The following is a 25,685-nucleotide window of genomic DNA, read 5'->3' as shown; positions in this document are numbered from 1 at the left end:
TCATGATTTACAGATGAGCTCACAGTTTGGTCAGTACATCTATTCCCTGTCACCAACACCAAAATCCAGTGTAAGTTTTCACATCACCTTTGTGTACAGTGACATCTCTGTTCTTTACGGATATTTTGCCTTCCTGAGTGTATTTCTGATTTTATTTCACTTGTCCTGTTGCTTTTGCACACTTTCCTTCCTTAAGCACCAATAGACAAATAATAGATTAATTTGATGTCAAAATATAAAGTACCCTCCAAAATGATTAAGTCTAAAAGGCTTTATTAACAAACTTGTTGAATTTTAACATTTTTCATTAAGTGAAGAAATACATTGTAAAAACAATTTTTAATATAAAGGAAGACATTTTAGTGCTGCAGATATCATAAGCAAGAAATTTTTCTCCTTTAAAAAGCATCATCATATAGTATCTCAGAAACAACAGGAAAATCTGGATGATAAGTATATTATGATACACACAAACACAGAAATATACATTGCTAATACAATGGGTTTTGTTCCACTTGGGACACTTCCCTAGGCTGGAAACCTCTATTCATGGCTCTTAGGAAAATGAAGCTTCAAAATGAAGAGCATTATCTTCCTACAAAGCACAAAACCCAACCTGTACCAAATTTTTTTTGCTAAACCTGTAATTCAGTGTCTTTTTTTCCAGTTAGCTTCCTAGTCCAAGAAAGGACATTTTAATTTTGCATTGATCCGTGCCACTGGAATTTCACGCAAGATTTTGTTTGGAAACTGGACTGGAACAGTATAAACTTAAAAGTGAGAAAGGAAATACTTTTCTAATAGTTACTGGAGGGCTCCACTAAGTCACAGCCATCAACCCAAGGTACTACACAACAGCTGGGTGTCCTCTTTGCAGAATACAGAGAATACACAGAATATGGAAATCGTACAGTATTTCCTAGAAAGAATTTCTCATACCAAGCCTATACAGTAGTTTTAATTTTCTTTTTTATTTATAAAGCTGCCACAGTGTTAAGGAGCAAGGTCTGGTTTTAAAAGGAGGTGTGCTTTTCATCTTTTCTGTCAGAAGCATAAAACTGTTTACTTTAGAGGAAAACTGATTATTTGAAATCTGCTATCCCATTAGCACCACAGCACAAGCAAAGCATTTGTCTTTTCTGCTGGACCTGGATTGTGCACACACCCAGGGAAGCTGCACTTTCTCTCTCAGGCAAACCAGCAAGCACAGAAGCCTGGGGGTAAAAAAGATAATTAAAAAAAAAAAAAAAGTAGCTGTGCTCACTGAAGCCTGAAGCAGTGATTTTGGTGTGAAACCTGTGCTGCTCCTGGACCCTCTCGATGGCTGGTAGGTCCTCGGGCACCCAGGGATGTGCCCAGCTGAGGGACACACATCCCTGCTGTGCCTGCAGCTTGGCCTCCCACAGGAACCCTCTGGCTGGAAAAGAAAACAAAAGATGCTCCTTTCCCTCCCTCCCTCTATTTTTTTGTGTGTGACCAGATGGATCATCTGTGCATCTCCATATCTGCATGTTTTTATTCCGTTTCGTTCCAATAAGAAGAGATGGAATCCATCTTGTAATTACATTTTGAAATGTCTCCACTGAAAAAGAGAGGATAAACCAAAATCTAAAGCTAAGGAAGAGCCCAAGTGCTCCCAAAGCAGCTAAAATCCTCAGTGCAATCTGCAGGAAGGAGGCTGATTTTCTCTCTCAGCCTCTCCCACTGTGTTTGCCTCCACACAGATGAGCCTCAGTGGCTGTGGAGAAACGGATCCTTTCTCCTTGTGGCTGTCTCAGCCTGAAAGCAAGAGCTGAGAGCAAGGTTTGGCACTTCCCTCTCCTCGTTCTGCTGTGCTTTAGAAAGGTCTGTTTGCTTGAAGCTGATGAGGTGAAGCACTGGGGTCTCTCAGATGGAGATTTTTTCACCAAGTCCTGCACACAGGTTTGTTCTGGCTCCTTGCCACACAGAGTGAGAGCTCCTCGCTTTGCAGATCTCAGTCTGAGTAAGATGACAACAACTTCATGTCACCACTGAGTTCACAGCCAACACCAAACTGGGGGGGACAGGACATGATGACAAACTGGCAGCAGTCAACAGGGCAGGCTGCTCCTCAGAGAGACCTGAGCACTGAGAGCATCCCAGTGAGCACTCACAACAACACCTGGAAAACCACCTCCAGTTCTGGGCTCCCCAGAGATGCAGCTGATGCACTGGGGTGACACCAGAGAGGATCATCAGGGTCTGATGGTGATGGTGATGATCAGGGGGCTGAAGCATTTGATGTGTGAGGCCAGAGCTGGATTTTGGGAGCTTTGAGAGGAGAACGCTACAACCACCTAACAGGGCAGGAGGAGAGCCAGGCTCCCCAGAGGAGCACAGCACCAGGACAGGGTATGATGAGGACAAATTACAGTGGGAGAGATGTTCCAAAACCCAGCTCTAAACCTCTTCTGAGCCCGAGTTTGGACAAGACACCTTCAGAGGTCCCTCAACAACCTGTATTGTGCTGTTTAAACAAACCAAATGGAAATCAAATGGCTGCAGCATAGCAAACTACAGGAAAAGTTTGATTTGTTTCCAAGATTTGCTGTGTGCCTGTCTAGTTGACATTGTCACTGATGCAGCAGAACACACAGGCAAGAAGAAGTTTTCCGAGTTTTTGTCATACTTGATTTAAAATTCCATTTCATGCTCTAATTTTCACAGAGAAAGGTCATATTAGGTGCATTTTTTGAATTCAGGTAAATATGAATTCCTTTCAGTCGAGATTTCAACACTGTCAACATTTTTTCTTCAACATTCTTATTGCTATTTCTTCAGAAACAATAAGTAGGTTAAAAATTAGAAATTCATGCTCTGTTCTGAGGAATTTCCACCATAACCTCACATGGCCTTGGAAAATATTGACCAGATATACTGAGATTGCATTTATGCACCATCAATGAGATGCCTGTGAGGGGCAAGACCTCCTGATTCACAGTGGTAAATCCAATTTTCAGGTCCTGTTGTTGAAAGGAGAAAGACTCAAAAGGTGAAGTGGTTCACCTGACTCAAAGCATGAAGGTTACAGCTGAAAAGTACCCATGTGAAATGCCAAAGGAGCTATTTTTATCCCTCCCTCTCATTTAAATTTAAAGCAGGACAGCACTACTGATACTGTGAGGTGCTAATGTTGTTGAAATGCAATGGGAATCAATAGCTTGCCCGGGAAGAGAGAGCTTGGTAAAAGAGAAGAGCAGTTTAAAGTCTGCTTCACCTCTGCCAGCAGCAGCTTCAGCCACCTCCTGGATACTCAAAACCCAAATTATCTCCAACACCTCACTTCTGCCAAATACACTAATTTTTCTCTCATCATCTAACAAGTCCTTAGCTTGCACACTCTCAACAGCTCTTCTGAGTTAACATAATGAATAAAAAATATGCAGCATATTGAATTAAAAAAAAAATAAAAATCTGGGAACAGCTCTGTCAGCTCTGGCTCTGCCACGCAGATTTGATCCCTCCTGCACAGGAGGCAGAGCGTACTCACACAGCCACCCACCTCCCAGTTCAGGAGAACACAAAGCTCTTATCAAGTGTTGCACTCCACATTTCCAGGCTCCAGGAGGAGAGGCCAGACCACAGTTTAATGAAACATGGTTCTGATTCTCACTCTCCTCTGGAAACTTCCCACTAGGGCTATACATCACAGCTAAATTTCTTTTTTTTTTTTGAGTGAGCAGATTAATAATTATGTTTGAATTGGCTTTCTTTAGAAACCTGCAAAATTCTTGTGTGTTGGAGGAGAAAAAAAAGAAAAAAAAAAGAAAGGAGAAAATGCAAACAGCGAAGTCACAAAAAGCTTCCACGGCAAAATCCTTTTGAATTCCAATTCAATTGGAATATAGCAGCCTCGGAAATGATGGTTCTAAACCACAAACAAGCAAGGGAATGTTTAGTAACCCCAAGCAAAAATCCCCTGGCCTGTGCAGCAGCACAGCTCAAGCCTGCAGCTCTCCATCTATTTATAGACCTGGGGCACATATCACTACAATAGCTGATTGTGCTTTGCAGCTGTTTTGTATATCTAGAAGGGCAGGAAAGAACAGACTGCACTTTGATCTTGCCCTTTTTTGGAGCAAAAACAACAACAAAAAAAGGCCATTAGGAAGGACTCAATATTTTGGAATCACAAGGGTCCATGCTCCCAAAGCCACAGCTTACACTTGGCGTGGAGGACTCCCAGCACATGTCCAATTGTTTACTGGGATTATAAATCCGGGCTGCAGTCAATATTTATTCTAGAAGCATGCAAACTATTTCACCTCGCATGAAAACATATGTCAAACCTAATTATAGGAGTTTTCACTCCCCAGAGCATCTGTTAAGTGATACACACATGAAATTAAGATTCAACCTGAATGCAACTGCATCATAAATTAGCACTTTGCGTTTCTGGGGAGATTAAAGAAATTAAATATTTGCTCAAGATAACATTGTGTGATAAGAGTCAACTACATACAACCTGTACAACATGTTGGGATTAAAGCTTTATAAATTATACAAATGTATTGGAGCTAATGCTGCTGAAGACAGAAATATGTATGATTTGCAAAAGTCAAATCAGTAATCCCTACGTCAGGAAGTGAGCTGGTCCTTCCTGAGCTCTGAGATTAGGGAGCATCTACTGGAAAACTCTCACCTCCAGCATTCAAACACTTGGATGATGGGCAGTACTATGAGGAGAAAATATCCAATTTTTTTAGCACTAAAAAGGAAATAAGCCTAAAGCAGCATTCTAAGTACCTGACTGTACCATATCCAGAATACCTGAAGAATATTTCTGATCAATTACTGATGGATTTACAAGCTGCAATAAAATGTGAAATGGGATTTAAATACGCTGCTTACAGTTGCTAAATGAGTTTGAGTAGTTTGTTTCTGAACAGCCACATGGACTAAAGTATGTGAATATGCTTAAAACACAGCAAGTGAGTCTGTAGAAGAGATTTTAAAAAAGCACCATTAGAAAAAAAATAGAAGGTAAAAAGTGTTTGTGGTGAGCCTTGTGGTGGGCTAAGAGAAACAAAAGACTGAGAGAATTGGGATTGTTCAGTCTGGAGAAGGCTCTTGAGTGATGTAACTGCTCCTCCAGTTCCTGAAGGGAACCTGCAAGGAAAATGAGAGACTTTGGACAAGGATTTGCAGTGACAGGACACAGGGAATGGCTTCCACTGCCAGAGGGCAGGGATGGATGGGATATTGGGAAGGAATTGTTCCCTGGGAGGGTGGGCAGGCTCTGGCACAGGGTGCCCAGAGAAGCTGTGGCTGCCCCTGGATCCCTGGAAGTGTCCAAGGCCAGGCTGGGTGGGGCTTGGAGCAGCCTGGGATGGTGGAATGGGGTGGAATGAGATGAGCTCTGAGGTCCCTTCCAACCCAACCCCTGCAGGACCCTGTGATCATCCCTGGGTATCCCCCTGCTGCAGGGCAGCCTTGCTCTTCCACAGCTCCCAAATGCTGATTCTGGAATGCCAGGGAGAGCAAATACATTATGGAATTAGGGAGATGGAAAAGTAGCAGTAGGCTGCAAGAAATGCAGCTGATCAATTGGAGGAGAGAACAAATCTAAGAGGAAAGTTGGCAAGATGGGACTTTTGTTAAGTGCTAAACAGCCTCCAAATTATCTGTATTGCATTATCAACACAGCACATTTGATCATCCTGAACAAAGCTTTTAGACTTTTAAGTATCTAAGGCAGGACATTAAATAAAACCTCTAAAAACCTCACTCTAAACTCTCTCAAATCTCATTTTATAAGAAAATATTTAGGTATATTCCTATCCTGAATACCGATTCATTTCTGCTGTGGGCTGCATCTCTCCATCTTGTTTATTGAAACCAGAATTCACAGGGATTAAGAGTTTTTTGTTTCATTTTTAGAGCACTTGGGACAATGTTCTTGATTTTCATTAACACTATTGTTTAATTATATATTAGATTTGAAACTGGTACATAAATGAATAACCTACTTAATAAATTATTTCTATTGAGGGAATTATGAAAATATTATTATATCACCCTGAGCAGGGGTATGGGAGTGGAAGAGCAACTCCTTATTGCTAAATGTATAAGCATGTTTCACATAAATTACGAAAAGCAATGAATTGAATAAAAACCAACAAGAGAAAGCATGAGGTGACAAAGACAGCAGGAGTGTCTATGGAGCTGTGATAATGAGATTTAGAACCATTGACAACGTTACTAACTTTGCTGGCCCAAGCAAACTACATTTCAGAGAAGGAATACTCTGAAAGGTTCCAGTGTGTTCACATCCTACAGGGCAGTCTGAGACTGAATTTTTGCATTTCAAGCTTATTATTTTAAGAGCTGGAAAAGCTGAAATTTAGAAGATCACTCACATTATTCTCTTCCAGAAAACTTTTGATAAAAACTTGTTTTCCATACAAAATATAAGTGGATTTAGCTACAATTACCTGCAAGATCGTTGTTACCACAATAACTTCTCAACAGAGGGCTGCCCTCCTATAATATTATTTCTACAGTAAAACATGTTAAACATTAAGTTCAAATGTCAGGTTGGCTCAGCCTGAGCTAAACTTTAGCTCTGAATAGTTTACGGCTCTTGTGCAATGTCACAGCACTAAAAGCCTTCATTTTTGTGTCCATGTGGAAGCCACAAAGCCCTCCTGACACAGGGAATGGACAGGAAAGTTGTTCATTTGCTGAACAACTCAGCTAAAACAACACTGGGCTCTTCCCTAAATCTGCAAGAATGGGAATTCTAGAGGAGAGTTCCTCGACTGAGGCTGTGGGACAAGGTACTCCAAGACACAAGGCAGGATAAATACTCTGCTCTTGCAAAACACAAATGCTAAAGATCAAGTTCCAAAGAGAAGAAGAAGCAAACTCTGCTTGCTAACTGAGATGCCTGAGATAAGTTAATTCCAGTATCTCTGAGGGGCAACACAACACATCCCCCCCAAAACAGCTTCCCAGGGAATGCTGCTCGAGCTGGAGCCAGGCAGAAACCCTGGACCTCAAATGACTCAACAGTGGCATTTGACAAAGCCAGCCCCCATTACCTGACCAATTCCTCATTTTTTCATTAGACAGCACCAAATCCAGCCTGGAATATATGGATAAACCTCTGAGACTGGTAAACTTCACTGCTCATCAATCTGTGCTGCTCAGACCTCCAGGGCCGGGTGATAAACACGTAAGGGATCCATGTCAGAGACGCCTTTGTGACCACTTTGGGATCTACTTTCCAAAACAGAAATGCAGCTTTTAGAAAACATTCCCATTTTAACAAGCAATGGTGCACACTAATAGAGCCCTAGAAATAGTTTTACAATTGAAACATTACACACAGTAACCGCTATTTATACTTCAATATGTCAACCTTAAATATTTACTTTTCCACTCACTTAGTTTACATGTTGTGCCAGCAGAGCACTTTCTTGCATCATTTAAAGAGCTTATAGAAATTTAAAACTATCAGAGGAATAAGGAAAAGTATTATGAAATAAGTCTAGTTAAATGATGAGGCAAAACATATTTGCTACTTTTTATGCAAAAATTAACTTCATGCAGAGATGCACGATTTCTACAAGTAATTAGGTACTTTGCATTATTTGTTCTGATTAAAAAAAAAATACTCTTTTTGAAAAGCAAACTCTTTTGAACTTTAAACTCTATCCAGGTTTTCCATTGCTACATGGAGACCATTCATCAGCTGGCAGTATTATGTTATGCCCCTGCCACATGGGCTCTGAAAATCCAATGACTAAGGTCAGAGTAAGTAAATGTTTCTAGGTAGAGCTGCACATCACACAGCTGTACCAGCAGTTACTGGACATTTTTCCCAGAAAGCAAACGGCTGGGCAGCTGTATTTTGACAAGAAAAGTTGTTTCCCTTTATGGCCCAGAGTTGGTGGCTGTGGTCTGGGGTGGGAAGGCAGTGGGCAAGCACCCCATGCTTCATCCAACGACACTGTCATCCCTGCTCCAGCTGTTCTTCCCAGAGTCAGCCTGATGATTCCCTTCTAGCACTCACTTATATTCAAGTGCAAAAGAGACATTCCAGATAGGATATTATATTATTTACTTTCCCTTTTGCTCTATTTTAGGTCCCATAAACCCAAACTTTAAACAAACTACTCAGATTGAAAGCCATTTATGGGCCCTTCCTAGCCCACCAGATTTGGGCTTCTCTCCTGCAAAGGAACAAGGACAGGCTCAGCTGCTCTGCCACTTTTCCATTCGTATATTTAAATTTTTGTGCCATTAAAACCAACTAAAACAGATTTTGAAGAACAAATGGCTGGGAAATTCACCACTGATTCATCACCACTGAGATTGCACAATGTCCCATGTCATGGTCCATATAAAATTAAAAGGATCACTGTGACCGTTTCCAATCAAATTTTTGGCCGTTTCTTTGGGAATTCTGAACCGATGGGCACTTAAGCTGGAACAACTGCAAGGAAGAAGCAAGAGAGCAGAGGAAGTGAGAAAGCCCTGCAGCAGATGAGCTGCAGATAGACAGGGAGCACCTGTCCAGGAGCAGATCTGCTGAGCAGGTTCCCAACCAGCCCACCTGGCTCCTTACTCCCATTCCTTCATTTACTCCCTTTGCTTCAGCTCTTTGCTTGTATCAAACACTGAACCAGCCCTTTTTCATGGCTTTAATCTCAGAGTGGAAACCTGGAAGAAAGACTGGAAGGAAGGAAAGGGCAATGGGGAAAAGTAAGACACTGGAGGCATGGAAGAAAAACATTTCTATAAGGAAGATAAAACAAATTTTCCTAAGGGTAATTGGAAATTCAACAGTTCTAGTCTACATAGAAAGTGGAAGGCCAAGAAATCAGGGATGAACTCTGTGTGCATCATATTACAAGCAGCGAAGCATACTTACCTCCCCTACTTAAAAATCCTTATTTAACTTCTGCTCTTTTCTAAAACAATGCAAAACTGACATTTTGATGGAGGCAAACTCCAAGCAGCATTCACAACCACTGCACCAGCAGAGAAGAACCAGGCTCTTAAACTGAATGCACTTTCCCATGTGGTTCCTTACTTTAATTTGAATAAAAGTTACACTCATGAGAAGGGGAGAACCAGCAAAGAAAGGGGAAAAACCAGAGTGCAAGCAAGCTGCAGGAATGGAGGGATACAGCCTGAGGGGCATTAATGCTGAGCCTAGAGGCTGAGTTGTAGGGATGTAGCTTTGCTGGTCAGTTATTTGCACAAGCTTTACAGGCATGGGAAAACTGTGAAGGTTGTCAGGAAACACAAAACCTCCTGTGATGGAAAATCCTGCAGGGAAACGCATCCTGGCCACTGCCTGAGCCCCAGCCTGGTTGGGCTTCTCTGCTTCTCCAGCAAACAATGTGCAACTCCAGCAATTCTGAAAAACCTGAGCTTGGAAACTCAATGGAGAAGTTAAAAAACTCATCTCCTTTCCATCAAAAGCACTGGCACAGGGTGCCCAGAGAAGCTGTGGCTGCCCCTGCATCCCTGGAAGTGTCCAAGGCCAGACTGGATGGGGCTTGGAGCAGCCTGGGACAGTGGAAGGTGTCCCTGCCCATGGCTGGGGGTAGAACTGGATGAGTTTTAATGTCCCTCCAACCCAAACCAGCCTGGGATTCCATGATTCTGTGAGATGGAAGGATTTAAGGTTATTTGAGTAAATCTCAGTTCTATTCAAATTACATTGGTCCTACAGGAGTGGGAGACTGGCGAAACAAAACAGGCCACCAGTTCTCCCCGTTCCTTGGGAATGTGCTGTGTCATACCATGGGCTTCAAATGAGTGAAATAGATTTATACTTTTAGATTTATACTTTGCTTTTCTTCCCCAATCCAAGTTTAAAAGTCAGTTTCCACAACCTGTAGATGGAGAGATCAAAATGACTTAAGCACACAGCTCCCACTGTAATTTTAAATTGCAAATTAAAGGTAAGGCATAGCCTGGAGAAGTTCAGGGCTCCTGAAAGTTCAGTGCTGTAGAAACTGTTTAAGTTGTAAGAAAGTTATAATGGGAAATTTAAATAATTAGATCTGGCATTGTTACATCAGATTTGAACAAAACCAAATAAAAGATTCAAGTTTCAAACTTGGAGAGAGAACAAATTATTGAGGAAACTGGATGCAAACATACACTGGTATACTTTTGTAATAAACATGACCCTGTGCAATTTAACAAGGAAATTAAAGAGGTACAAAAAATAATAAAACAGATGCAAAGAAATCCTTATGTAAAAACCTCGATAAAAATGAATCTAAAAAATACAATTCCCTAAAACTTGCTGAGACCCTTAAAAATCAGTACTTCAATGCAACAATTTTCCCAATTATGAAAAGAAACAGAATTAATTTTAAAAAAATCCTAAAACAAAAAACCCCAAAAAAGAATAACAACAAAAACCATAACAACCAACCAACCAACTGAACAAAAAAATCCACACCAAAAAAGGGCACCATAAAACCCCAAACTGTGCAGGAGGGAGAGGGAAGACAGTCTCAAGTTTTCGGTACCTAAAAACAGCCCTTGAAGTGCTCCTCCCCTAAGGATATTTTGATCTTAGTCACATGGGTTTTTTAAGGTATTTTTATTTAGTCTCCCTGTAGATAACTGTGAGGAGAGAGCTGCTAACACGATATTAAATTAATGATTTGATGGCTGCCCTCATGGCTGAGAGAGGCTTTAAGTCTGAAATATTACCAATAAACCATTAGGGCTCAGCAACCTCAGAAAACACTCACTGCTTCCATTACTTTCATTACTTGCCAACTTTGTCTCAATCAAGACATCAAATTTATTTTCTTATTTTTTGATATTTACCTGCTTATTGATAAGCCTATATAATTGTACAGGTAGATAAAGAAAAATGAAAATAAGAAGAGAAAATATTTGAGAATGTCTTATGATACACAAGTGCTCTTGTTTGCACAAGGAGGAAATGGATCTTTTCCTACTGTGGCTCATATTTTCACCCAAATCACCTATTTTTCATTTTCATCTGACCATTCACAACATGATTTTGGAAAATCTACAGAAAGAACAGCTCACACAAAAACTTTTCCAGATAGCTACATCTGGTTTGTTTTTGTAAGTTTAGACAGTGTCAATGAAGTTTCCAGTTAAATGGACTTAGAAATGCAAGAACAGCAGAGCAAGGAGGAATAAATTCCAACAACAAACACGCTCGTAATCACAAAAACTTATCACACAAGTGTACCCACAACAAAAGCACCTTCAGAGCAGGGATCAGCAGCTCTGCAGACCAAGGCCTGGCTCAGTGCAGCGCGGTTGGACTCGGCTGGCCAAGGAAAGGCGGATAAACACGGAAAGAGAAGACACAACAGGCGGATTTGCTCCCGCACAGGCGCCGCTGCGTCACAGCCACCTGCCAGGGACATGGGCTGCTCCTGCAGCACCAAGGGTGGAAAGAGGCATCCCATCCAGCTTCTGGCTTGGCATTTGGAAAGGCTGCAGCATACATCAAAAGCAAAACAACCCTCAAACATTCCTCTGCAATGTATTTTTTTCAGTTCTGAACTAAGTGAATTGATGGATTTATTTATATACTTTTACATGTGCATATAAAGACAAAAATTAGTATTGTTGGATGTTGGATTTCTACCAATAGGAAAAATTTTGGTAATGAGAAGCAGAGACTGATTAAATGCTAAAATAGAAAAGAAGAAAAAAAGAGACAGTAACCCTCTGAAGCCTCTTGCTCTGCTCAGCCAGCTGTCAACAGGGGTAGGGAAACAAGTATTGTTCCACACCACATTTCCCTTCCAGAAATGGGTACCATGATACCAACATGCAGCTTGCACTGTGTGGGCAAACCTGGATCTGTGCATCCCTGAGCTCCTTGGGCAACACATTCCTGGGATGGGCCACCTCCATCCCAGTGGTGAGGAAAGGCACAGCTCCAGCAGTTCACTGCTGCTCCACGTGGCTTTTGATGACAGCAAAGATCATCTCTATCTACTTTGAGTGAGGCAATTCTCTTTCATTCCGTGTCCTGGACAAGCCAGATAGTTCACAACACACAAAAAGCCCCGAAACAACCTCAGTAATTCAGCAACAGCTCTACGCCAAATTATTCAAATTATTCAGAAAGAGGATTAAAATTCTTGTGATGCCATCTTGCTGAAACACTGTGTGGTTATTTCCAGTGGAACAGCAGCAATCCATCCCTATAAACCATGGCTCCTCCAGCTTTCTGATGCCTCCTGGGAGATGCTGAGTTACCTTCTCACCACCTGCCCCAAAGCCACAGCCCAGAGCTGTTCCCACAGAGCTCCTGAACCCCTGCTGGAGGTGTTGGTGTTCCCACACATGGCAGAGCTCATGCAGCAGTTTAAGCACAGGGCTTGTGGCTCCAGCTCCTTCCCCTCCACAGGTGACCCTTTCCTTGTCTGGAAAACATGGTCATCTCTCCCACCTGGAGCTTTCTCCACCTGACTAACAGAACTGCAGTTCCTTGCTCTTTTCTAGACATCCACCCATCCATCATCCATCCATCCATCCATCCATCCATCCATCCATCCATCCATCCATCATCCATCATCCATCCATCATCCATCCCTCCATCATCCATCCATCCATCCATCCATCCATCATCCATCCATCCATCATCCATCCATCCATCATCCATCATCCATCCATCATCCATCATCCATCCATCCAATTCCATCCATCCATCCATCCATCCATCATCCATCCATCCATCATCCATCCATCCATCCATCCAATCCCATCCATCCATTTGCTCTCTTCCAGGCTCTCTCCATTTGGTTCACATTTCTTTAATCGATGTTTCTTCTACTATTGAAACAACTTCTGAGATTTAAGGACTAAACAAAAAACAGCCTCCAAAATGTGCTTCTGATTAGTTTCCTGCAGCTTTCAACTTCTTAAAATCTCTTCCCTCACATTGTAACCCACCATGCCTTTGCCTTCCACTTCCCCACTACCTTCCAATTTTCACAAATACCATCCTGAAATTCCTCACTAATTTACTTCTCAGAAGATACAATCTAATTGGTAATTAAAAATACAAAAGAGAATTTAGGAATAAGTATTTTCCCTTAACAGCTTCCATCCCATTAAAATATTTTGCTGTCATAATGCCTACAGGGATTATCTTCAGTTGCAAGAGAACAATGAAAACAAACACTTAAAAATTATCTTTAAAAGCCACAATATTTTGAGAAAAGCTGCCATGGTGCTATTGGTCCTTGGAAACTTGCACCAAAGTATGTGAGATATTGCACAGAGGTCAGTTTTGCTCTTGAGTTCTATGGCTAGAAACCATAATAGTACTAATATCTGCAAATCCCATCTATTTTCCTACTTTCCTATTCCATATCAGCAAATTGCATTGGGAATACTATTACAACTCCCACCACAAAATCCACCACTACCTCCACTTGTTTGTGCTTTTGAATTATTGGCAAACAAATACTAAAGAACATTGAATTAAATAAAAAGAGGGGAATAAATGAGAGCATTAACGTATGACCAACTACATGAAACTTAAATAAAAATATGGAGTACTTTTTATACAGGGGACAAGGACTGCAAGGTTTGTTTATAAAGGAGTCTGGTTCTCTTCCAAGTTTCACGTTCCAGCCTGAAAATAACTTCTTAAAACAGTTGTCAGGTTTTTTTTGGGAGGAGGAAGAATGATCTACCAGCAAATACGACCTTTCTTTAGAGCACATGAGTTATCATGGGTTGTGCTTCACAGAGAAAATTCAACTGCTGTGTGGCCCCTAAAATCTGCAATCAAGAATATGGAAGAGTATCCAGAAGGAAAACCCAGCTTTCATGGAGAGCTCACAAAACAGAGAAGCACCATGGTCTTAGTGCTCAGGAGACCATGGGAATTAATCATCCCCCACTGGGTCAAAAAAAATCAGCTGTTAATCTTCCTTTCACTTAGATTCTTTTAAAACCTTTTTTTCACCAATTAACATCTTATTTAAGTAGATTTAAAAATATTAAAATAAAAAATGGCAATATATTTTAAAATTAAGCAATTAAATCTCCAAATCTCATAATAGTGGATTTTAAAGTCAAACATGAAGAAACTCAACAACTTACTGACTGTGCTGTTAACATCACTTTAGTGATGACCTCTCAGATTTTCATGGTTTATATACATTCATTTGCTCTCTGTTGTCTTGGCTGCTAAAACAACAGCTAAAAACATGAAAACTTTTTTGTACAATGTACACTGATAGTTCAAATCCTCCCAATTTCTCCACACACGGAGAAACGTTCACAACAGAAGTACTCACATAAACAGTTGTGCTAAGTAGTCCCTGTATCCAAAACAAAATTATTAGCTGGATATATTTACTGAATTAGTCACTTCCACATCTGGCACAGGTGGGGACTCCTCCATGTTTTAAAGGTCCTGGCATTTTCTTTGGGGAGCATAAAATAACAGAAATCATCTTGGATATACTCTTGCTGCTGGAGTGTGCTCTCTCTATCTCATATAACACCCAAAAAGCTGAATTTTGGTTCAGGAAACAGCTGGAATTGCCCCTAATGCAAATCACCATCAGAAAACTCTAGACCATTAAAGAATCACTTCCTTCCTCCCAAAAGGGTGTCACTTAAAACCTCTGTCTTCTAGAGCCAGTGTGACATTGCAAAAGAAAGAGAAGTAATTAACTGCTTTGTATTAAAACAGGCAAACAAACTACAAAAAAAAAATAAAAAATTCAAATGCTGCTGTGCTGAACCTGCAATCCTTTATCCTGTTTTTGGAATGACAGTGTCTGGTATCCCCACAGTCCTCCATCTCTTTTCATTCTAATATCCAAATGCAGACTTGACTTTTTAAGACCTCCAACTATTTTATGAAGGATTTATACTGCCACAAAGCAAAATTCTCCCCTTTATCCCCTCTTCAACGTGTGAACAAAAATGCAGTAGGCTGAAAATGTGTGGGACTGTGATACGAGAAAATCAAAAGAGTGAGACACCCTGTGTCCCATGGAACAATAATACTAATTTTAGCTACTCACTATTCACTATTTAGTCTATTTAACTGTGCTCCAGTAACAAGCACCTGGATTTCTGGACAAACCTCAAATACAGCATTTTGGGAATGACTGTCACCAAAACATTAGCACAGTTTCTTATGAATAAATGAGCTCATGTGCACAGACCAGCACTTCATGTCACTCATGGACCACAGGCATGGTTTAGAAGTGAACACAGGTATGATTGCTTGGGATTTAAACCTGGGTTTAGGACTGCCATAGCAGAATGTACAGTAGAAATCTCAAGCAAGGCAATGCTTCAATGGCACATCTTCAGGATGAGTGTGGTGTCACATTAAAAACTCCTCACCTTGGCAACAATTACACTTTGTGGAAAAGGAAATTGAAGCAGGGTTTTTTAGAAGTTTGTAAGAGCAAGCAGGAACACCATGGAAGAGCCCCTGAGACACCCAACGAGAGCTTGGAGTTGGATCAAGGACCCACCTCTTCTGTCAGGTTATTGAATGAGCATGGCCAAAAAATGATACACTCAGACAAGTCAAATGTCTAAACAAGGGAGTTTTAGGAACAGGCTCCACAGCTACAGAGTTTATTCATTAGGAAAATTAAATAAGAAGTTTATTCATTACGAAAATTAAAGGACTCTCTAGTTTTCAAACCAGGCACCTGACCCACCCTCCTTTACTGCAATATCTATACACAAGTAACACACCTTTAATCCACACCAGTTACTCAAATACCTGGTGATCTTTCCAATGCCTGTACTGTGTCTATGTGGGAAATGTTTATGCCCTGACAAAGGAAAAAGTAAATACTAGAGAGTAAAATTTCATCCCCATTTATCATGGTTCAGCTATATATTAATAAAGAAATATCCAAATGTATATATATCAACACATTTATTTTAGGCTTTTTTGAGTGTAAAGCTTGATTTCCTTCAATTCAGGAGACAGGGCAAAGTCACATCAGGAAAAGAAAGAGCTCAGAAAAGAAGAACCATTTCTTTGTGCTACAAGGTTCTAACAGAGCCATGACCAGCTCCAGCACAGGGATAGGATCCTTGCTAGATTTGCCTGATTGCGGCCCAGCCATGAATTCAGGCTGCCTCACCTGCTTTCCTTCTTTCCTTCTTCCTTCCCTTCTTCCTTCCTTCCCTTCTTCCCCTTCCTTCTTCCCCTTCCTTCTTCCCCTTCCTTCTTCCCCTTCCTTCTTCCCCTTCCTTCTTCCCTTCCTTCTTCCCTTCCTTCCTTCCTTCCTTCCTTCCTTCCTTCCTTCCTTCCTTCCTTCCTTCCTTCCTTCCTTCCTTCCTTCCTTCCTTCCTCTCCTTCCTTCCTTCCTTCCTTCCTTCCTTCCTTCCTTCCTTCCTTCCTTCCTTCCTTCCTTCCTTCCTTCCTTCCTTCCTTCCTTCCTTCCTTCCTTCCTTCCTTCCTTCCTTCCTTCCTTCCTTCCTTCCTTCCTTCCTTCCTTCCTTCCTTCCTTCCTTCCTTCCTTCCTTCCTTCCTTCCTTCCTTCCTTCCTTCCTTCCTTCCTTCCTCCCTTCCTTCCTCCCTCCCTCCCTCCCTCCCTCCCTCCCTCCCTCCCTCATTCCCTTCCCAGTCCCTCAGCCATGGGGAGCAGGACAGCACACATGGAGTGGCTTTTTGGGGTCTTTCTGGTGTCATTATGTGAATACAAACCTCACTGGGGCTCAGCCCCACTGGCTCCCCAGGGAGCAGCATTAGTTCAATACTGCTCCTTGCCTGAGAGGTGCCTCAGTTTACAAACCAAAAACCAAAGATGAATCCTTTCAATGACCATCTAACACCAGCAACATTTCACTGGTTCACTCTCCATAAGACTGCCCTCCAACAGTCATTAAAGTGGGGTTGTAATTTTATATATGCAATAAAAACTCTCATAAATTCTGCAGGCTATCCTTCTTCTGACCCCAAAAATCTGCGTTTATAGCGTAACTCTTTGTGTTTGTTTCCCAGAGAAGCTGTGGCTGCCCCTGGATCCCTGGAAGTGTCCAAGACCAGGTTGGATGGGGCTTGGAGCAACCTGGAACAGTGGAAGGGGTCCCTGCCCATGGCAGGGGGTGGAGCTGGATGATCTTCAAGGTCCCTTCCAACCCAAGCCATGCTGTGATTCTCTGATTTTACACTGAATCACCTAAATACAGCAGCAAAGACTTCTGGAGCAACATTTTGCTTTACTTTTATCAGTGAGTCATAGGCTACATTTAAAGCTGTTTTATTTAGACAAGCTATAGGCATGCTCAATGTATATTAGATGCAGTTCCTGAATTGTGTTATTTATTTCCCTCACACAGGCTCTTGTGTTACCATAACATCCCAAAGATGACATTTAACACACACAATCACATTATTTCCACAAATCAATAATTCTGCTGTTAAAACTAACTGGCTCCTCTTTGAAGTGACTCAATCCTAACTGTAAACTTCAACAAATGCCATTTGAATTCAGAGGATTTGGTGCTTCAAAAGCTGCCACAAACACTGGTGGGGCATGGTCCAACTACTGCACTTATTAAGCAGCACAAGAATTAACAAATCCTTTGCTCCAAATGAGGTAGACAAATAACGCTCTGTCAGCACAATCCCGCTCCATTACAGCAGCAGCAGCAGCACAACTCACAATAATTTATGACTCTCTTGGCTGCACGCTTGGCTATGGCTGATATTAGGATCATACAACTCCCATCACAGCCTAAATCCCAAAATACATAATTAATACCGTTTCTTTAAGTGCTCTGCAAATCCACTGCTTCAAAGAAGCACTGGTGAGGGTGGAAGCCAGAGCAGGCAAATCTCCTAACTTGAAAAAACAAAATTTTAATCTGAATTTTAAGACAAATTCCAACTTTGTCACCTCCTGAAATCTTGGAAAGAATTAAATGCATAACAGATGTACTCCATTTTAAATATAGCCACATCACGCACGCGTTTTTTATAACACACAGAAAACACTGTGCCTGATAAAAATGCCTCCCGTATGGTCTGATTCACTTTCAGTACCCAGTTATGGACACAAAATCATTCCTGACTCCTGATCAGCAAACAGCCATGGCCAAACTGGCTCAATCCCCAAGCAGGGATAAACAAAGCAAAAGGATTGTCCCAATGCTTGATCAGGGCTCAGAAACCACCACCTTCCTGTCAGGATCCTCTGCCTTCACACTTAAAAAATGGCATTCTTGATGTGCTGAAGCTCCCACCTTCTGCTACCAACAGGTAAGTTCTATGATGCTCCCTATTAAATAGAGCCAAGCAAAACTTTTAGTAAGAAGTGTCACCCAGTTCATGAACACACAGCCATTCGTGCTACAAGAATTAAACATGTTTTGCAAGCTGACTAAACAGGATTCAAGCATCTGATTATGGAGAAATAACAGACTGCGGCAACAACTCGGATCATTTTCACATCAAAAACATTCTAAGGGTGCACATAGTTACTGAAATGCTATATATACACACATACATGGGGAAAGAGGGAGTATGGAGTGACAGGACACAGGGAATGGCTTCCACTGCCAGAGGGCAGGGATGGATGGGATATTGGGAAGGAATTGTTCCCTGGGAGGGTGGGCAGGCCCTGGCACAGGGTGCCCAGAGAAGCTGTGGCTGCCCCTGGATCCCTGGAAGTGTCCAAGGCCAGGCTGGATGGGGTTTGGAGCAGCCTGGGATAGGGGAAGGTGTCCCTGCCAAGGTAGGGAGGTGGAACTGGATGATCTTCAATGTCCCTTCCAACCCAAACCACTCCACAATTCTATGGATTCAACAGCTTTATGTAATTTAAGATTTTTGGCCTTATTTCTGGAAAATTATCATCAAATACCAAGTTAAAGTATCTGACACAGGTAAAAATACATGAGTTCAGTGAAGACTAGCAGACCTTTTGTTTATCTCTGTATCCACAGCAAATTCCAGCAGCAGCAATGTTTCATAACAAAAGACGTATATGTTACTTTAACATTCTCAGCAGAAAAATTGTTGCTGATCATTAAGGATTCCAGAACCTCGGGTGAGGCACGGGGTGTGTATGTTTCTCTTAAATGGTTTATTGGAATTATGAAACAACTTATAATAAATTTTCTCATCCTCACATGGTATTTTTAAGAACACTCTCTGCTTCTAGATGATGCCACATTGCCAAGCAGCAAGTAAAACATTAAACACTATTCATATTGTCTCATTAGTAACTTACATGTGCATGAGAGAGAATCTCTTTCATAACATGGATCTTACTAGCAAGGCCAGTCCCAAATACGGAGTCAGACAGATGCAAACAACTTCCCAGAATCATGGAATGCCTTGGGTTGGAAGAGACCCCAAAGCCCTTCCAGTTCTACCCCTGCCATGGCAGGGACACCTTCCACTATCCCAGGCTGCTCCAAGCCCCATCCAGCCTGGCCTTGGACACTGCCAGGGATCCAGGGGCAGCCACAGCTTCTCTGGGCACCCTGTGCCAGGGCCTGCCCACCCTCCCAGGGAACAATTCCTTCCCAATATCCCATCCATCCCTGCCCTCTGGCAGCATGAAGCCATTGCCCCTTGTCTTTCCCTCCAGGCCCTTGTAAATAGTCTCTCTTCATGTTTCTTGTCAGCTCCCTTCAGGTACTGTAAAGCCACAGCTAGGTCACCCCAAAACCTTCTCTTCTCCTGGCTGAACATTCCCCATTCCCTCAGCATTTCCTCATAGGAGAGGTGCTCCATCCCTCTAATCAACTTAGTGGTCTCCTCTGGACCCCCTCTAAATAAGAGACAAGTTTTAAAAACTGGAAATAGATGAGAAAAGCCTCAGATCAAAGCCTGGTTATCTGCTGGTGCACAGTCACTGTGTGTGACACCACAGAGTCTCCATCCCTGCCCTGGACGCCTGTGGCCACTTCTCTGAGCACAGGCTGAACTCAGACCTGCTGGAAACAGATCTTCCCAAGCATCACCCTGTCTAAACAAAGGAAATTTGGAGCTGATGTTGTACCTGGTCTCTTTGCAAATAATGCCCTTATACAGGAACATTTCCTCATTACATCCTGCCTGTAGCACCGCTCCTGTCAAGCCCTGAGCAATTCTAAGAGATTTATCTGCTGGACGCTTGTCCAAGTCGGTCAGAGGTTAGAGACACTCAGTACCTACAGGACACACTTCAAGCATCCACCAAACACCAGTTAAAGAAGGCAAGAATTTGATTCCAAGAACTACTGGAAAAGCTTCCCAGAGAGGTCTTCTGAAAAGAGCACAACCAAAAATTAATTTCTATTCCATCTCTCAGGCACATGCATCTGACTCAAACAGCAAAGCTGCACATTTAGAAAGTGAAAAGATCCCATTTCTGACTCAAATTTCCTCATTTATCTAATGAACTTAAAGAATTAAGCATCTGATATCAGAAGAAGTTTTCACACATTTCCTATGGTCTGTGTCAATGTTTTATAGCAGATTTTATTTCAATTAGAGACTTTTTTTTTGAGGTGGGTTTTCTTGAGGGGTTTTTTGTGTTTTTTTTAGCTTATTATGAAGTTAAAAACAGTCAAACTACAACCATTTTGTCCCTTCAAACATACAAATAATTTTTAATATCAGCGGTATCATTTATCAGTTAGTTTTGCTTTCCACTTTTCCCCCTCTGTTTTGAAGGCCTTCTCATCAAGGTCTAAAATTTAGTAATGCTGGAAGGAAATTTAGTCTTTATAAACAGAGACAGCTGGATTTGGATGCTTTTGGGCTTTTTTCTGCACAGCCCCTCTGCCCCCATTGCAGTGGCAGGACCTCTGGTTTATGGAATCACGTACCCAGCAGGAGCTCTGGGAATTCCAGCCTGTGACGACATCCACACAAGCAGATTTGAATTAACTTCAGCTGAAGGAAAAAAAAACCAAACCAAAAGGAAGCAAACTGCTCTTTCATGAGCAGATGACCAAAATGTTATTTTTCCTTTGTTTGCATGTTCCTGCACATGTAAAGCAGAAGGCAGAAGGAAAGAGCCCATCACCAAGCTAGTGGACTTTATTCAGCCACTTCTTCTGGACTCTGCCAATTTTGGAGATTTTATAAGTAATGCTATTTTATGATAGCAATGTGATTTCTAAATTTATCAAGTCAAGTTGAAGGCAACAGTTTTAGACGTGCAACAAGAGGAACAGTAAGTGCTATCCGTGAAATAAAGATTTGCAATATAATCGTTATTTAGATGGTTTGCCAAGAATTCCCACAGTAAGTTACTGTAGCAAATACAAACTCAAAAAATTTACAGGCAGTTGAGAGGGAGATTTTGATCCTGAGGGATGCTAGCTGAAGAAATATATCTAGAACATTTTGTTCCTCCACAAAGAAATTTCAGAACCATGAAAAAATACCAATTCCCTCAACCCATATATCTAGTAGACTTATTGCTCAAGGTTAAAACATTTTGGAGGGGGGGGGGGGGGTGCAAATGAAAGAGGATATTAATTGGATGAAAACAATTTGGCTTGAAAGGGCAGTAAAGATTTCTGGGGTAGTCCAATACTGAGAAATGCCTTGCCAGAACCACCTCACCAGCCAAATCTGTCCTTCTGCCTAAGACAGAAGCCGTGCCCAAACACGACCTCTGAGGAAAGAACGAGCTGTAATTTCACGGTACATCCCCAGTTTAGGCTTCTTTTCCAACTGCCACTTTATATTTTCACAAATTATTACTTGGAAGCAAGCAGCTACAATTTCAAACCCTGCATGGCACATCTTTAAATTGAGTTCCAACAATTCCCTCCAAACCAATGAAAGAACCATCACAATAATGCAAACTTATATAACAGAACCTGTTAAAATGTGTTAATGAGGCTGTATTGACTAGCTGGCTTCTCTGCAAAAACAACTCCCACTGGAAGTAAAAAATTTAAAGGCTAGGAATTTTTCTTTCTTTCTTTCTTTTCAAAGGACAGAAATGAGATTGAAAATCATCTAAAAATAGCTGAGAATTTTCAAGTGTCAGCTGTAACGGAAAGAGGAATGGCTGTCTCTCCTTACAGAGCCAGGATGGATGGAGTGAGCTTGTGATTCAGGATCGAGAGAGAGAGAGAGCTTACACACAAACTGTAGATGGAAGAGGAAATAATTCTAATTTTCTCACTTTAATAATATTCCAGGACAAGCTACAGCAAATTGAAATCCAGTGAAATTGTACTTTAAAAGTGGTGAATGTAAATTCTTACATTCTTTGCCTGCCAGCAGAAGCGAAGTACATATTGTGAAATAACTGCAAGAAGAGTTTTAAACAACTCATTCAAATCATGCATCCTCCTCACGACAGAAGATGAATATAAATTACATGTCTTTGACTTTGTTTTGTCTTTTCCATCAATCTTTTTCCCCAAAAAGCACCATGTCAAGGCTTTTATTTAAAGAAGGTGATCTCTTGCATTTAAACAGTTCCCTACCTCTTAAGATTTTCTGATGTAAACAGGAGAAGGAAGCTCAGATTTGCAATTTGTAGGGTACCTGTGTACATCATGCACCCAGATTTGGGGAAGCCAAAGACAGAAATACAGATCAAAGACTCTGCAGATGATGATCACAGAATGCAGCAGAAGCCATGGTGTCCCTCCAGTATCACAGGACCTGAGATTTCAGCCCTCACCTTTCCCATGTTCTGCAATGAAGCTCCCCTGTCCCATGCTCACTTGAGCTCCTGCAGGATGTCAAAGTTGTAAGGTCTGTTGAAACTGATCCTTCACTCCACAATGTTCACAGAGGGCTTAAACAGGTAGAGCTGCAACATTTGACAACCAGACCCTCAGTACTGCCTTGACTTATTTATTAATTAGTGTCAGGACATGAGAAATTGAAACCAGTTAAACAAAGTGTATGGTTAGGGCCAGGCTCCATCCCCTTCAAAGTGATGAACCTTACAAAAGTTCTAACTATGCTAGTGAATTATTTTTTACTGTGTCCAGTTGAATTAGCCTGTAAACAAGTTATCAAAACTCAAAGCCTCAAATGCTGACAACCAAGTTTCCCTTAAATAACAAAAGCAGCTGAAGTGTGAATATTTTTAATGGAAAGATTTTTCTACTTGGCTTTGGACAAATAAAACTATGAGCAACTCAAAAAATCTTCCTCAAAATTTGGAGAAATTCTGACCTTTCTGTCTAGTCTGGCAGCAATCTGAGCAGTACCTGCACACAAACTCAGGTTTACTTAGAGAAAAAATTATGTCATTTCATCAAGTCATATTTGGAAAGCTTAATAATCACTAGGTTTTCCTATCGGGTTCTTTCTTTTGTTTATAGCTATGAAAGACATCTTCACAGAGTGAAGACTTGACAAGAACCAGGTTGAGCAACTATATTCACTATTTACCTCCTTTTCTTTATGCTATTACATGGTAAAATTACAGATCATGTCAAAATGTTAAATCAATGTAGAATTTGCTTCTCCCTGGCAATACGCCTCTGTGCAAATTACCTCTAATTATTATTCTTTATCTGTCACTGAACACTTTCCATTTTTGAAATACAGGAGTGAAGTCAACCTGTGTATAATATTTTATTTTCACTGTCACACATAAGATCATGAACCACTACCTCAACAACAGTTAATAAGTCAGATTATGTAAAACTGATAAATTGACTGGTCACTACAATTTTCTGTCATGGTCAGCACTCAAAATTCTCTTTGTGGGAAAGTGGAAATACACACACGAATTTACTTAATTACTGCTTTCTTTAAAAAAGGGACATTTGTTCTATCTGTTTTTGCCTGATCATCAGATCAGTATCAGAACACATGAAATCCAGAATCACAGTGTGTCACAAGCCAGTTCAATAAATATAAAAAGCTTTTACCTAAAGACTTACATTTATGGAATATGATGAAACAGAAGTTGAACAGAAAGACCTGCACAGCACCTGGCAAGACACAAGACAAGAACCTTAACCCCCCTTATGGACTCACTTGTTAAAGACTAAAGCTGCCCTTAACCCCAGAGCAAAGCTGAATCTGCAGAGCCATCCTGCTGGCACGAGCACAAGCCTTCTAGATTTACACTGTGCCCAGCAGGCTGGGCTCAAAAAGCCAAGGAAAACTTTCATCTGATCTTTCATCTACCTCTGAACTTCAGAAGCACATGACAGCTACAGGTCCTCTGTACACAGCACTGGTAAAGGACAAGGAGGCAGGGCAGATTCCAGGGCTGTCAGGGTGGGATTCTGCTCTCCCCTGACCGGTCACAGAGGGGAGGAAGGGAAGAAATATTCAATGATTTATCTCTTCATAGCCAGATTCCATGAACACCCCTGTTCCCTCCAACCCAAACATGAAGCAGCAGTGGAGTATCAAGTCACCAAGCAGAGCTGCATCCCATGTGCCACAGGAAAAGCATCCCCTGGGTCACAGGCTGGTCACCCTCTAAAGAGCCAGGCTATTCATGGACTAAAAGGTTTCACCATTGAGCAAAATGGTGATTTTTATAACCAATTTACTTATTACTAAAGAAACATTTAAAATTATTAGCAGATATTAAAAGAAACACCGAAAACGGTGAAAGCAGCACATCAGCTAGAGACCTTTGATAAGCTTTATCAGGAACAGGCACTGCTGGCCGCAGGTGAACTGGTGGGTTTTCCTGCAGTAAGCGCTGTGAAAGCCATCCTTCCCTGGCTCAGTCAGGTGACAGAGAGCACAAGAATCCCTTAACATCTTCTCCACTAGGAAATAAGGGACAAATTCAGACAGAAAAGCATGGTTGTATTGTCAAGAGCTTCTAACAGGAATACAGCAATAAAGCCATTCCTTGAGGCAAACTTAACAAGGAGATGTCTGGCTGCAGAAAGTTCGGGAATTATTTTGGGTATCAGTGCACACAGAGAGGCCCCAAATGAAATCATGGTTCTGCTGTGCTGTGCCCTATAAACACAGAGAAAGCATTCTTGCCCCAACATGCTTACGTATTTTGAGCACTCAAAAAACAAGATGCCGGTGACCCTGGTATTTCTGGAAGAGTTGCTGGCTGGTAAATAGCAATACTGTGACCTCCCAAGTAACAAGAAAGAGAAATGCAAACAACCAAGAAGAACAGAGCAAAACAAAAATATTTCCATAAGCAGAACTTTTTATATCTCAAGAGATCGCTGCCTCCAGAGCTCGAAAGGGACACATTAACCTGTGTTATGTGACTCTCAGTGTCTCATAATCCTCAATAAATTTATTTGCTAGGAAGCTCTGCAAGAAAACAGAAAAAGTGAATTGTCTCAAATCCTACAGGAAAATTATTATGGAAGATAGAATTGAGCTGATGGCTGGAGTTTATCTGCAGACCTCAAAAATTCACTGTAACACTGCTCTCCTGCCCTTTGCACCAAGGGCATCAGGTACTGGGGAAACAGGGGGTCTAAGAAATCTTAAAACATAGAGCAGTAAGATATAGGCAAAATATTGCAAGGCATCACTAGCAAGTTCCCCTTGTTGGTTTCTTTTAGACACCATTTATTTAGTTCCAAAGTCAGAAACAGGAGGGAAGACACCAGGGCCCCACTGCTTGCATTAAGGAACCAAGGAAGCAAAGGAGGAAGAAAAGATATTCCCATCCTAAGATTCCACTGAACCATAAAACAGAAAGAAATTTAGTTTTGCCTCATGTCCAAAAAAACAAGAGCAGCACTAGGACAGCTTGGGGTACATGAACCTG

The 25,685-nt window shown here is 41.4% G+C and overlaps 1 protein-coding gene and 1 long non-coding RNA gene across 3 annotated transcripts in view; both read right to left on the bottom strand.

Annotated features, from left to right (window-relative positions):
- Positions 1–25,685, bottom strand: part of ADCY9 (adenylate cyclase 9) — a 90,281-nt gene that overhangs the window by 59,418 nt on the left and 5,178 nt on the right. The window lies entirely within an intron of this gene.
- Positions 1,245–7,233, bottom strand: LOC131584502 (uncharacterized). The gene is made up of 2 exons (XR_009278759.1): positions 7,065–7,233; positions 1,245–5,130 (listed from the first exon to the last, which is right to left on the bottom strand). It is a non-coding gene; the product is annotated as an uncharacterized LOC131584502 (long non-coding RNA).

The sequence above is a fragment of the Poecile atricapillus genome, chromosome 14 (assembly GCF_030490865.1).
Source record: "Poecile atricapillus isolate bPoeAtr1 chromosome 14, bPoeAtr1.hap1, whole genome shotgun sequence".
NCBI classification, from domain to species: domain Eukaryota; kingdom Metazoa; phylum Chordata; class Aves; order Passeriformes; family Paridae; genus Poecile; species Poecile atricapillus.
This window is presented reverse-complemented; position numbering and strand designations above follow the sequence as displayed.